At 37.8% G+C, this 15112-nt stretch overlaps 1 protein-coding gene across 30 annotated transcripts in view; it reads right to left on the bottom strand.

The window, feature by feature from the left end:
• Positions 1–15112, bottom strand: part of Cyrib (CYFIP related Rac1 interactor B) — a 140223-nt gene that overhangs the window by 64764 nt on the left and 60347 nt on the right. For 16 of the 30 annotated variants that reach the window (XM_087184168.1, XM_087184162.1, XM_087184159.1 and 13 more), the window contains one exon: positions 7416–7567. The exons of the other annotated variants lie outside the window; for them this stretch is intronic. The gene's annotated coding sequence lies outside the window, so the exon portion shown is untranslated. The remainder of the gene's footprint in view (positions 1–7415; positions 7568–15112) is intronic. 30 annotated transcript variants of the gene reach the window in all.

Below are 15112 nucleotides of genomic sequence, written 5' to 3'. Positions count from 1 at the left end.
TTCATTAATTTGTCTCCCAAGTTACTTCTTAGAAGTTGTCAAATTTATTTCAAAAACGATTTTTGTAATATGCTTTCTATATCCTTTTAAATTCTGTAAAATCTGTGGCAATGTCTCCTAGATCTTAATATTGTAATTTAAAAAATGTATAACAGATATTGTGTAACAGGAAGAAAAGGTCTAAAAGAGCAGGGGAATTGGAGGGGTAGGGGAAGGAAAAAAAGGGAAAGGAAAAAATATAAGAAAAAAATGAAAACAAGGTCTTTGCAAATAGGGAAGGGTGGAGGGGGTGAAGGGAGGGCAAGGGAAGGGGAAAAAAAAATAAGAACCAAGAGACTCATGTAATGGTACAAGATCCCAATGATGAATGTAACTGTATTTTATACAAAAAACGTACCAATAAACATAATGGGGGAAAAAAAAAGTAAAAAAATTAAAAAGAAAAAAAAGATTCTAGGAGATGCAAACTAATAATGACAGAAAATTAGTAGTTATCTAAGGTCTAGGGTCAGGTAGGGTGGATAGATTTCAAAGAGAAAGGACAAAATTTGGGGGGATGATAGATATGTTCATTGTCTTGACTGCAGAATGGTTTCATGGGTGATTACCTATGTTTCAGCTCTTCAAATTCTACACTTTTAATATGTGATGTTTGACATTTGTCAATTAGACATTGATAAAGCTGTTGTAAAATTCATCCATAGGCTGGGCGTGGTAGTGCATGCCTGTAATCCCAACACTCTTGAGGCTGAGCCAGGAGGATCACATCATAACAAGGCCCTGTCTCAAAAAACAAAAACAAGCAAACAAAAAACTGATCCAGGTACTATCTGCATCTGAATCTGCTAAAAATACAGATTCTAGGGCTTGCCATAATCAACTAAATTGAGGGCTGATCCTGAGAAGCTAGATTTTTCTAGATCCAAGTGACTGTAATATACACTAATATTTGCTCTATAATCCAAAGGATCTAACATCTAGAGTCTCTAAGTGATTGCTCCATTTTCTATAAACACGCTCGTAAAATTTTAGTCCATCAATTGTTTTCTATAACATCAACCTTCATTAATTACTGTTGGATGTGTTATCTTGTCAATACTTAAACCAACATGGTCCTGTGAAGTATTTAAACATGAAGTCATTAATTTCATAGCTTTAGAATTTATAGACACCTTGACTCTTACATTCACATTTATATTTTAATACTGAAATCTGGTCTACAGGCAATCTCTGAAGTAGTTCAATAAAAGAAAAGCTTAAAAGAATTTTAAAGCTGAAAGTAAAGGTTTAAAATCATATTCTATCCCAATTCCATTTCACAAATGAGAAAGGTGAAATCCAGAAAGGTTAAATTTCAGCAGTTAGTACTACAATACATACAAATCTTTTATTCCACTTTCTCCTGAAATACAAGTCTTTTATTTCAACTTTCTTCTTCTAAAAAGGTTTATCTTCCATGCCTTCCATTTCTCCTAGATTCTTATTCACCATCATTTCTCTAACTTCAGTTATTTATGTTCTCATTCTTAACTTCTGCAATAATCTTTTAAATGGCTAATCTACTTTTAGTTCTCATCCCTCATTTTATTTCCAATATACAAATGCCTCAGTAGCTAGTATCAGTCAAACATTATGACAGGCATTTCCTTTACCTTATTATGTCCCTATTTAAAGACTACTAACAGCTCCCAACATCTTTTAGGACACATTCTCAAACTGGAACATTTAGGAATGCCCATTCTGATTTCAGGCTCTCCTCCTAACACATACACTAGAGCAGCCTGAGCAGCCTGAGCAGTATTAGGCTAAGCCCCCAGCAACCTAAATCCACTCCAGCCCTGTCTGTCTCTCTCTCTTTTTTTTTTTTTTTTTACCAGGAATCAAACTCAGGATTGCCAGGCAGGAGCAGTGCCACTGACCTAAATCCCCAGCCCTCCTACTCGTTCTCTATAATGTTACTAGAATGACCTTTCCAAAACAGAAATTCAATCACACATCTACACATCATATGGAAATTAGCATCTTTCCAGTTAGCGTTATTTCAGTAGTAGCAATGTCATATACAGGATATCACAGAAGATCAGATTACGTCAATTGAAAACAAAGGATTTATAAGATTTTCTTAAATGTCTTTTACAATGTATTGGTAAAGCAAGTTCATAAGGAATGCAATACTTTCTTTGAAAACTTCAGCTTTAGCCGGGTGTGGTGGAACATATCTATAATCTCAGCACTCTGGGAGGCCAAAGCAGGAGGATGGAAAGTTTGAGCCCAGGCTGAGCAACTTAGCAAATGAGGGAGATCTTGTCTCAAAATAAAAAGGCCCTTGGTTCAATCCCCAGTAAAACAAAGCAAACTTCTGATTTAGTTTTATTACAAAATCTATCCTGCCAGGTGTGATGACACACACCTCCAATCCCAGCACTCTGGAGACTGAGGCAGTAGGGACTGCTGTGAATTTGAGGGCAGCCTGGGCTACACAGTGAGTTCAAGGCCAGCCTGGAATACACAGTGAGACCCTGTCTCATCCTCACCCTAGCCCCAAATTTACACTACTTTGTATTACTGCCACCTTTTACAATACTAACAACCACTGCTAGAAGTAGTTCATACAACCATGTATGCGCCACTATCACCATCTTTGTAGTGATACTATATGTGCCAGAGAGCCATCACAAGCAGATTCTGGTTCACCAAATCAAGGGTAGACCTAGGCATTTGTCTTTTTAAGAAGCCACAAAATATTTCTAATATACTGCCCAGATTGTCCAATACCATGTTAGGAAACCTTTGCTATGGAAAAGTGACGAACTCCAAAAATAATAGTATTGTTTTACCTACTAAAGTAAGAGTCTGCAAACCTTAACATAGGCCAAACCTAACCCTACACTCTTATTTTCATTCTGTCCATATATTAAGAATGACTGCTACATTTTTAAGGAGTTGAAAAAAACAAAACAAAAAATCTCAGAGTAGATTATGCCTTAGAAAAGATCGCATGGCTGAAATTATTGAGAGACTTGAAGAACAAAGGACATACTATACCGTCTGGCTCTTTTTCCAGGTTTTACCTGTTAGAACAACAGCATCCTCTCTGCATAGGTCCTGTTTTACCATCATACCCACGAGGGCCCTAACAGTCTAAGCAGCACAAGAATGCTAGGAGTCTGTGTCTGTCAATTCAACAATCATTATTACAATCTTTTTGTGTCTCTATCAGTCCTTGAGATACAAAGAGAAATAAGAGATCTTTATCCTGAAAGAGGTGACTTCCTTTAGAAACAATACTTGCATATATAAAAAGTAACAAGTCCGTAGTAATGTGACAACACTTGATTATTGTCCCAGACCGCGGTTATAATAGAAGTTTAGAAAACAGCACAGTGTGAGAAGAGTATATTCCAGGTGTGGGTTAAGGATCTCCCAATTCAACACCAGAGGACGTTATATCACTCATCAAAATGTTCCTCTCTTTCCTATGACTGACAGTGGTTATCACAGCCTGTTTACTCCCCTGCACTAAGCACAATATGACACATCATAGTCTCCAAGGGAGACATGCTGAATGAGCAAATAAACTAACATCATAAAAGAGTAAGGAGACTGGAGTAAATGGAACTTGTCTATAGTTAGGGCACCAATGGATTGATCAGTCTGCTGAACAGATCCGGTTAGAAAAATGAGATAAGAAAAAACAATGTATCAGTAATAGATAACTGCTAAAATTCTAAAAAATGTGTAAGTTCTCCTATTAAAAATCAGTATCATAAAGAGACCTTAAATAAAATACAGTGTCCACAATTACTCTGAATAATAGTGGTTTTTTCAGGCTGGCAAAATAACTCAATTGCAAAAACAAGCATAGATTACTACTTTGAAGAAATACTTTATATCAAATTGGTCATAATATATTATTGCACATATCTTGGTAGCAATCAAAATAATAGATTTTTTAAAGACTACTTAAAATGCTTTCTCATGCACAGAATATAAAAATGCTCAAACTTCAACAAAGATCAGTAAAGGACCTTCAATAGGCAGAAGGCAGAGTGCAAAATGCTGAGTAAAACAAGACCTACCCTCGAGATGCTCACAGTCTATGAGATGACATGTAAACAAATTACTATAATACGGTATAATTAAATAAAATGCTATACTAGAGTTTTGTGGTTAAACTGCTACAGAGAAACAGATGAGGGAGTAATTTAATTATGTCTAGAAGAGAGTGTCAGAGAAAGCTAAAGAAGTGATGACGTTCAAGTTTGCCTTGTATATTCAAAAAATACCACTGGCACTAACGACTTCCAAAGACATTTTTCATATGCTTGGAATCAAGTAAAATAACTTTTTTCAGGTTCTGTATTAGCATATCCACTGAACTGGAAAAGGAGAATACTGCATTCTCTCCCCTAAAGAAGACATTTTAAATACTATGCATCTGACTGTTAATAAAGGAGCACAAAATGAAATAAAACTAAAGCCCTTAAGAAAAAGGCTTTGTTAAACTGAGACTAAGGCAACATTAAAAATTTGATAGAGCAATGAGGAAGTTTTTTTGGTACTACTGAAAAATGAAAAAACTATACTATTTTCAAAAATTATTAGCTCATTTTCTGTACATGCCTGAACCTTAATCTATTTGCCTTTCTTTTATTTCTACCTATTTAGAGAGCTGTAATACTTCCAAATTTTGACTGTTAAAGCCTGAAGGTACACATCAAATGAGGGAGAAACACTTAAAAAGTGCTATTCTAAAAACTACTCTTTAATGATCACAGTACTTATTTATGTACTGAATCTTTTTTTTTTTTCTTTTGCTTTTTTCTGGCATCAGAGATTGAACTCAGGACCTTGTATTTGCCAGGCAGGCGCACTGCCACTGAGCTAAATCCCCAGCCCATGTGTACCAAATCTTTACAGCACATAGGCCAATGTGCTAAATGTCCTGGCATGAAATGTTTTTTTCCTCTATCTCTCTTTTAAAAAACTACTTTACATAGCTCACAGGTTTTCCCCCGGAAGTGTTCACTAGTACATAGTATCTAATAGGTTCAACAGATAAAACAATATACAAACTACAAAAGTACCATATAGGTTCACTTAAATTCTCAAAAGAGCTGAAAATTATTTAATGGAATTGTTCTTAACCTTTACAGATTTTTGCAGAGATAATGAAGTGGTAAACATACAGTATTTCCAGGTTCTGGCATACAACTGTAAATATACTACCTCACGGTATCTTTTATGTAAGAAGGGTCAATCATTTCCTGAAATCAGTCAACATACATACATATTATTTTGTGCTACATCAAAACAGTAGTTTTTGGGGCCAGGGATTTAGCTCAGTGGTTTCGCCACCTGCTGTGCAAGTGCAAAGACTTTGATCCCTGGTACCAAAAAAAAGAACAAAAAAACAGTTTTTATTCTAAAAAGGTTAATATAAACATATGAATAGAAACAGATCAACAAATTAAAACTCATTCAAGCTATGCAGGGAAGAAACCAAGAATGTGCTATCTTTACTTCATATACTTTAACACTGTAGCTTAAATGATTTTTAACAGATGATGGATGTGCAATGTTACATAGATTTTCATAGTGTTGGTTAATCTTTGCCTAGGTTTTTCAGCCTGGAAAAGATAAGCAAAGTAAGAAGATATGATTTTAAAGTAAAATTCTGAAACTATAAACTAATAAGATACAGTACTGGCTTTTGACTTATTGTTGTTCGGCTCATTGACTAGTAGCTTATGAAAATCTGTACATTTTAAAATTTCCTCCTCACAGGAGTACACATCCTGGAGGAGTACAAATGCAGGAGTAAGAGTACTTGTATGTTACAGATATCAACTGTATCGTTTTCAACTTTCATTTGTGTCAATAGGAACTTATTCTACCTAGAGATATTTGTTGAAAACAGAGACAAATTTTCAGTCATTTGGGAAGTATATTTTGCTTCTTCAAATTAAAGGGAAAATATTTTAAAGGTGCTAATAAAAACTATTTTACTACTTCCAATCTCCTTCTTAATGTGCCTTTTTCTCAGACATTAATCTTAATCTTATTAATCATTAATTTAATTCAGTCTTAATCTTTAAGACTAAGAATATATCTTCATAGAGTCTGGTTATGCATACTTGACATGTGTGCTACATAGGTGAATGTTGACTGCTTCGTATGACGTCTCATCAGGAGGTGTGTCTGCTTCATTTTTAGGAATGCTGTTTGATTTTTCTGTTCACATGAATCTGCCCTATCTCTCCATTGTAAAATGTTTCAGTGATATTACTTTCAGACCATGTCAATATTTAGTTTCACAAAACTTTTCACCCAAATCACCAAATACTGAGAAGGCAGACATTGTAAAAATGGGTATTAATGTGTATCTGCATAGTCACTATCAATTATTATGAATCATTATCAACAAAAACTCTAATGTTTCAGTGTTTTAATACAGTAAAGATAAGTAAATATCTCATCATAAATCTCAAATCTTGAAAAGCTAATTTGATCAACATTAACAGTCATTCCCTAATTCAAAATGTTAAAGTAACAGCTAATGATGATGATAAACAATTTAACTGTCTTTTTTTTTTTTTTTTTTTGGTACTGGGGACTGAACTCAGGACCTTGTGCTTGTGAGGCAGGCAGCAGCACCACTGAGCTACTAAATCCCCCGCCCTATAATGTCCTTCTTAATTTAAAGCCATCTCTACAATCAAGCAAAACTTACCTAGTCTATAAACCGTCCATCTGAGGTATAAACAGTAAAGACACTCAGAAATTAAAGATAATACACATCAGTTTTGAGACCTCTAAGTACCTAGATCACTGAGATGAAAACTTTGGTTCAAAGTGTAAGTGGACATTAATTTTTTAAAAAATATCAAATAAAGGACTAAAAATCCTTCATAGGAAGAACCAGGAAGAACATTTTGCATTTGTAAACACAAGAATGACAGCAGTTTTTACAAAACATTCTCTACAATAAAATGTTTCCTTTTGTTTCACCTAGTCCAAATTACTCTAATAACAACAGATTCTCCACCTGGACCCAACTTTACTTTTATCTCCTATTCACTCGCTTCCTCCTACATATCAATAGAACTACTTTTCATTTTTCCTGAAAATCCTTCACATTTCAAATCAAAAGCAGAATTTTTGTCTACACTAAACACCAATGTTCTTTCCATCCTTGATAATATATCCTGGAATCATCAAATCTTCTACCTGTATTTAGTATTTTTACGGCATACATTCTGAGGAAGTAAAAACATAAGGAGAGTAAAAGTATTTACAACTAAGAGGAAAGCAGGTATTAACAGATGTGAATACCTGCTGTACACCACACATTCTTGCTGTACAGACTATAATTTCTTCCCCTAAAACACTGCAAAATATTTGACATTACTTACCCTTTCCGAAAAGCAGGTGAGGAAAATGAGTCTCAAAAAAAAAGAGTTTACTCAGCTGGGTATGGTGGTGTGCGCCTGTAATCACAGCTACTTAGGAGACCCGGGCAGGGAGATCACAAGTTCAAAGTCAGTCTGTGCAATTTGGTGAGAGCCTGTCTCAAAATAAAAAGGAAAAGAAAGGGCTGGGGGCACAGCTCAGTGGTAGAGCACTTGCCTAGCAGATATTCAATCCCCAGCATCCCTTCCCCCAAAAAGTTTACTCACTTCATGTCAGTGCTCAAGGGTTGATCTGACTTCACAACAGATATGCTCATCCCAAAGCCAATACCACTGCACCCACAATGAAATATACCTTCTCATGAAAATTTCATTCCCATTTATATTTTTATAAAAGTAACTGTATCCATTGCACCAAACAGCAGAACTTGTGATATGTAACCAGAACAACTTTTTGCATGCCACTTCCTTTAGTCATTCCACAGCAAGACTTAATGTCCCTGAACTTTTATTCAAGCAAACCCATGACTCTGGTCACCTCCCAATTATAAAAACAATCTGAGTTTAGAAACTGACAGGTCTTTAATCTAATCATCACACATTTTCATTCAAAATTGCCATGTCTCCAGTTTTCTAGCTCTGCCTGCGGCTGCAGGTTAGCCCTATGCACTATGGAAGGACTGTGCTTTTACCCCTCCCCTCTCCGCCCGCTAGCCCTGGGTCAATAAAGGGTATAGCCAGCATTCTCAAGGCTGGAAAAAAATGTTCAAAGCCGATTCTGTCAAAGACGTTTCCGGGGTTCCTTGGAAGCTCTCACTCACCTCAGCCCTGGAATCTCACTCCGATTCCTGTGATGCAGGCAGAAGCATTTTCCTCCCTACCCCACCCACCTTCCATCTCATGGCTTTCTCTCACTAACCCCTCACCTGGTCCAAGGGAAACAGACCTGTCTCAAAAACATTTGGGAAGACACACAGCAAACTTGCTTTGCTATGCTGCAAAAGCAAGATAGTTTCTCTTTTACTCTTTAAACCGTCCAGGCACCAGTGAGACAGGCATCGATCTACTGTGTCCCCCAAATTTCAGGGGTTAACAGAGTTAGCTCCCCAAGTAATCACCCTAAACCCTTCATCTTTACTTAAGGAAACCACTCCCCACCCCTCAGCAAAGATGGGGGAAGGCGGAAGAGATTCATAACACACCAACAACTGTTTAAAAACTGACAATTTCCAAAAATTCTTTTCTAATTTCAATTTTCTGAATACTTTTATATCAACAGATGGAACAGTTATTAGATGTCACAACATCCATTATCTGACTTTCTTTTACCAAACCTGCATAGTGTTCTTAACAACTAACTTTAGAAATGTGCATCTGCTGACTTAGGGTCAGAGGAAGAATTTTATTTTAGCATATTCTTACATAATATATTTTCTGAGTTTTTCACAAAAAAGAAGAAAATAAAAATCCACAATCCCAATACAATTAGCCACTGTTAGCTTCATTTTGTGTGAAATTTGTCATCTGAAAAATTTAAAACCTCATACAAAAATACCTCATTTACATAACTTCATTGAGGGCCAGGGATTTAGCTCAGTGGTTCTGGCGCCTGTCTTGAAAGATAAATGAATAAATAAATATATATTATTTAAATGAGAGCCAGTAGCTCACACCTGTAATCCTAGCACTCTGGGAGGCTCAGATGGGAAGATCACAAGTTCAAGTCCAAAATGGGCAACTTAGTGAGTCCTTTTCTCAAAATGAATTTAAAAAATGGGCTAGGGATTTAGCTCAGTGGCACCACGCCTGCCTTGCAAGCGCAAGGTCCTGAGTTCAATCCCCGGGCACCAAAAATAAATAAATAAATAATGGGCCGGGGCTACAGTTCAGTGCAAAGTCCCTGAGTTTAATCAGCAGTACCACACAATCAATCAATAAAATAAACACCTACTCAAACTAGGCAAGCTAATAATGGTCTTAAGAAATCAAATTCATGGAAGCAGCCTATATGTGACCATCAGCAGATGAAGAGACAAAAGAAATGTGGTATTTATATACAATAGGGTACTAGTGTACCATAAAGAAGTATAATTTGAGTCATTTGCAGGAAAATGATGCACTTTGAGACTATAATGAGAAATGAAATAAATCAGACTCACGCTTAAGTACCACATGGTTTCTTTTATGTATATGAGAAACCCAAAATACAAATAAAGGGCTGGGGATTTAGCTCAGTGGTTCCCCCACCCGCCTCTCAAGCGCAAGGTCCCGAGTTCAATCCCCAGTACAAAAAAAAAGAGAACAGAAGGATGGAGGGGAGTGCCAGGGGAAGAAAAGGAGATGAAAAAAAGCATTAAGATGTGTTCCATACGTGACCAACTCCACACAAGAAATGAGATCATTATGTGCTGCAAACGCACTAATAAAAATAAAAACCGAAAAAAACAAAGAATCCTATACCATTATTAATCTGAAAAATAAACTTTCCATGACTTAAAAAAAGAAATTAAATTTCATGTAAAATCATGTATTAAGAAAACATACACTATTTTTTAAAGTCACTTATAGAGAAAGGACACTGGTAACTAGCTAAAACAAAGCTCCGAGAAGACAGGCATGTAACACACTAGCATACTACTAAGAAGGGTCAGCACCACATACCGAAGACACACTGGCCAACTGTCACCATCACACATGCCAGAGTGGGACTCTGGCACACCCATTCCAAAGGGTTGCCAGCCACGGGCTACATATTTTGACTACTGCTTCAACATACTGTTCTATAAATAAAAAAGAAGCTTTTTGGTTTAACTACATTAACATTTTTAACACAGAAGTCCCAATTATCAAGTCATTTCCAAAATGTGTTAGGCTTTCTTAGGCACCTACTTTTACCCACTAGCAACTTAGAACTGACTATGTCATATCTAAATGACCACATTTCTAAGTTCTAAATTCATGTACACTTTGACCCAAATGAATGGAATAAATGAAGTTGACTTCTCTGTATTTTCAAAAACAACTTGGTAAACTATGAAATACCAGAAGAGAATTTTTAAAAATACCAGAAGATATTAAGTATGTAATATTTAATATACAATAAATTCAAATGTAATTAATCTTCAGCAAGTTAGCAAATATTTTTAAATACTTGTTTACAGACAATAACTACAAGAATAAATTTATAAAATGCTAATGGGTGAAAAATAGTCCTAACTTTAACAGGAGAGAGGAAGGGAGAGAAATTACAAGTTTAAACTCCTTCTCACTGTTAGGATCTCTCATACTCCGAAACCCGTATTATCCATTTATATCAAGGAAAAGAAATGACACATGCATGTAATCCTAGCTACTCAAGACACCGAAGCAGGGGACCCCAAGTTCAACGCCAGCCTAGGTAACTTAGTACGACCCTGTCTCAAAAATAAGAAGGGCTGGGTATGTAGCTCAGTGGCAGAGTTCCATATAATATGGAAAGATGCCTCTCTTTAAAATGTTATGCTTAATTAACATCATATTGCTTGTTAGAATTTGGCAGAATTTTAAGTCGAAAATTACAGTTTAATATAATTAAACCAAGGGGCTGGGAATTTAGCGCAGTGGCACCGTGCCTGCCTCACAGGCACAAGGTCCTGAGTTCGATCCTCAGTACCAGGATAAAAAAAAAAAAAAAGCAAAGTAATCTCATGCCTTACACCCCAAGGTAGTTTTCTCATATTCCATTTCAATGTCCCAGATATTCTTAAAAGCCACATATAATATTTCTCAAATTTAAAAATGTCTGAACGGGCCAGGGATTTAGCTCAGTGGTTCCGCTGCCTGCCTCGCAAGCATAAGAACCTGAGTTCTATCTCTGGTACAAAAAAAAAAAAAAAGAAAGTCTGAACATGCCAGGCATTAATTTTTGGGTAAATGTTATAAGAGCTGCCATCTTAGCTTAGAAAAAATTAATCTCAAATTCTACCAAAGTCATTACATATAGGTTTCTATAAAAAACAAATGAATAAAAAGCATCAATAATAATATGTACCGTGTTCTTACTATGGGACAAGAACCTTTTCTGAAGTCAAATTTAGTGAGGGAAAATTTACATATATGGGAAACAACTGTTTCACTTTTGCTTATGTTGCAAGGAAAGGTACTAACTGCCCTTTGTTCTAGACTATCTTTTCCAAGACATCTTTACAGTGAACAACCTTGAAAAATAGTGTTTCCTTCTAGAGCAAAGGAGGCATGCTTTCTGAGTAGTGTAATAAATACAACGTATCCCTCTAGAGCAAAGAACACAGGCATGTAAAAGATTTGGGTGTCTAACCTCAGAACTTCTATCCAATAAAATAGCTCATTGTGTGTCCAAGTATTACCTGGTCCTCTTCATGTCACCCTGTTCACAAACTCAATTAGTACAAATGCCAATACTCTGGCCACTGCTACTGTAGAGAAGAATAAACTGTTCTCCATTTCTGATACATGAGTTTCATGTCTTCTACCAGTATCTTGAAAATGTGAAAAGGGTAACCTGCAATAGGATATAATCTCAGACTATCATGGATCTCAATTTTGTCATCAAAGCTAGATGCTGAGAGAACCATGACTTTGTAAGAAAAAGGATAAAGGCCCCGGGGACTTAATTCTAAAAAATAAGAAGATACTCTGGGATGTGAGTGTAGGGAGAAGGGAGAAGTAAGGACACTCTTTACCAAACCAACTGTCCTACCTATTAATGAACAGGAGCTGAATTAATGTTTAGAAACTGGGCAGTCAGAAGTGAATTGAAATTGGCAACCCAAACGGTGGCTTGGTTGCTCACTCTCCTTTGGGTTCATGGAGTAAGAGACATACCATGTCATTGGGCCAAGCTTCTTGATCCACGTAAAAGGCAACTGAAATACCCAGCCAAGAACTATTCCAAGCTAAAGTAGACGCTCTAAGTATGATGGCCTTGCTGCCAATTATAGAGCTTCAAGTAGAAAAGCTTTAGAAGTTCCTTTGGTTGAACTGAGAGGGAGTGAATGAAAAGCCTCGACTACTGGCACAGTTGCTCTCTCCCTCCACACCCCAAGACCCCTCTCTGCTTCCAACCCCTAAACTCTTCCCATATAAGGAGAAAAATGACCAGGGATAATAAGGTTGAGGTCTCCTTGACTCTTAAATGGGACTGAAGGCAAGACACACCCATTTGAGGTTGCCCAGGGGTACTTTAGCAAAGTAATCAAAATTCTATTGTTCTCTTGGACACAGGCACCCAAGTCACCATCCTATCTGGTCCTGTGGGGGGATGAGACATCCAGGTTCAGCTAACAGGTTCTGGGAAGGGCTTCCAGTGGGTCGGGAAAACAAACACGACCAGTGGATGGGGTTCTTTGGACCAACTCAATGCACTGTTATTATCTCTGCATCCTACTGTATAGTAAGCACTGATGTTAAATATTTACACTTTCTTGTCCTATATATGCCAGAATGGGTTATTCCAATAAAGAAGAGGCAGTGGTGCCTCGATTCATGAACACTTTTGTTTGTGAACAATTTGGTTTGCAAACAAAAGCGTCTGGCAAAGTTTTGGTTTTGTCTGAAAAATCTACATCAGGTGACAAACACAAACGTGGCCATATTTTCCACAATCATGGAAAAAATTAAGTTTGTGAACAGAGGTATCACTGTGTATGCAGAAAAGTAAAAGTACTGCTTTGGGACCCCACTACCTGATGCCCATTTGAGCCATGTGTGACACACGACTTTGCGGACTGGAGCATCCGCAAAGCTGGCCACCCCCACCAAGAGCGACCCTCAAGGCTCTGAACTCTGCCTCCGAAGCCCAGCTATCAGATGTACTTCCTTAGAAAAACAGCCCTTGGCTTACTTCTCTGCTCTCATGGAAACTGAATGCCTGACTCACCAAGGCCTTTTGAGTCTCCGGCCTGATACTACTATTTGGAGGTGGGTCCACTCATACAATGACAAAGAGTGTAGTAAGTCGATGGTAAATGCTTACTTAAAAGAACATTTGGTTTAGCCTTAGCTTCGGGCAGCAGCACCTCAACTTTACAAGAAAAAGCAGCACCCAACTCTTTACTAGCCCCTACCCTGCCCCTGAAGCAAAGTTATAGGCTCAATGAATCCTCTCCCCAATAAATCAAATCTTACAAACTAAACACCTCCTCCTTTTATCAAAAGTATAGATCTCTATCAGTTTTCTTGGACTTTAGCACAGCCTCCTGTCTCCCCGTATCTAATCTTGTGAGTGTGTGGGGGTTTTTTTGTATGGGGATCGAACTTGGGTCCTTGTGCTTGAGAGGCAGGCGGCAGAACCACTGAGCTAAATAATCTCCAGCCCTCCCTGTATCCAATCTTACCTCACCATAAACCCATTCTCTACAAGCAGAAACAACATTTTCCGAAAAGGTTAACCATTGTATCTTATTCTTCCTCTAATTAAAACCCTACAACAGTTTCCCCGTTGCCTTCAGTTCAAACTGAACTGAGCTGATTGTCGTGACTCAGGGGAGCGGCCTTGCAGCTCACTGCTTTGCTGCGCCCTTCCCATTCCTTACATCCCAACCTGACACACAGGTCAGCATCAGCTTCTCACATGACCTCTCACATTCATGTTTTCTGCCACTCTCTTCCTCCCACATGGACTCCCCCTCTGGCCTGGAAGGCTCACTCTAGATCTTAGTCTAAGCGACATTACATTAACAGGGCGCTATCCTGGTGCCTTAAAATAAGACTGGGTTCCCATATAACCCATTATCACTGAAATCACACTGTCTACTTTTTTTTATCTTCTGTCACAAGGAGGGACTGTCAGCCGGGCATGGTGTGCACGCCTACAATCCCAGAACTCAGGAGGCTGAGGCAGGAGGATCGAAATGAGTTGAGGCCAGCCTGGACTACATAACAAGACCCTGTCTCAAAAAACCAAAACAAAACACAAGGAGGGACTGTGAAAGTTTTATTCACTGTAATATAACCCTGATTATGTGCTCAATAACTATTTGAGTAATTAATGACAATCCATATCCAAGCATTATGTCAGGTGTCAAAAAAGAGAGGAACGTATATCCTGCCTTTCCTACTATGTTGAACTGAAATTAATATAAAAATCATGGCACATGCCTGTAACCCCAGCTACCTGGAAGCCTCAAGCAGGAGAATCAAAAGTTTGAGTCCACCCTGGGCAACTTAGTGAGAACCTGTCTCCAAACCGAAAATAAAAAGGACTGGAGATAGAGCTCTGTGGGAGACCACTCACTTCACATATGTGAGGCTGGCTCTGCGTTCAATCCCCAGCACACCACCACCACCATAAAAATAAAAAAGCACACCCAAACAGTACTGTGGCATGCATGGACCTTTAATAATCTGAGGATCTTCACATCATCGGACAGAAGCAAACCCAGAAACAAATGGAATGTCTTTGTCCATATGCACATACTAAAATTTTACCACAACAATTTCTAAGTAAGAGCACAAGCCAGGGCCAAGGACTTAGCTCAGTGGTTCTGCCACCTCCTCTGCAACCGCAAGGACCCGAGTTCAATCCCTGATACCCAAAAAAAAGAACGAAAGAAAGAGCACAAGCCAATGAACTGCAAAAGTCTACATCAAGGGGCCAGCAGTGTACCTCAGCAGGAGAACACATGCTTAGCATGTGTGAGGCCAGGGGTTCAATCACCGGCAACCCCCAAAAGAGTCTACTC

This window comes from Heterocephalus glaber, unplaced genomic scaffold, assembly GCF_053883595.1.
Source record: "Heterocephalus glaber isolate CG9 unplaced genomic scaffold, H.glaber_assembly_v1.0 deba00000281, whole genome shotgun sequence".
Classification (NCBI taxonomy): domain Eukaryota; kingdom Metazoa; phylum Chordata; class Mammalia; order Rodentia; family Bathyergidae; genus Heterocephalus; species Heterocephalus glaber.
This window is presented reverse-complemented; position numbering and strand designations above follow the sequence as displayed.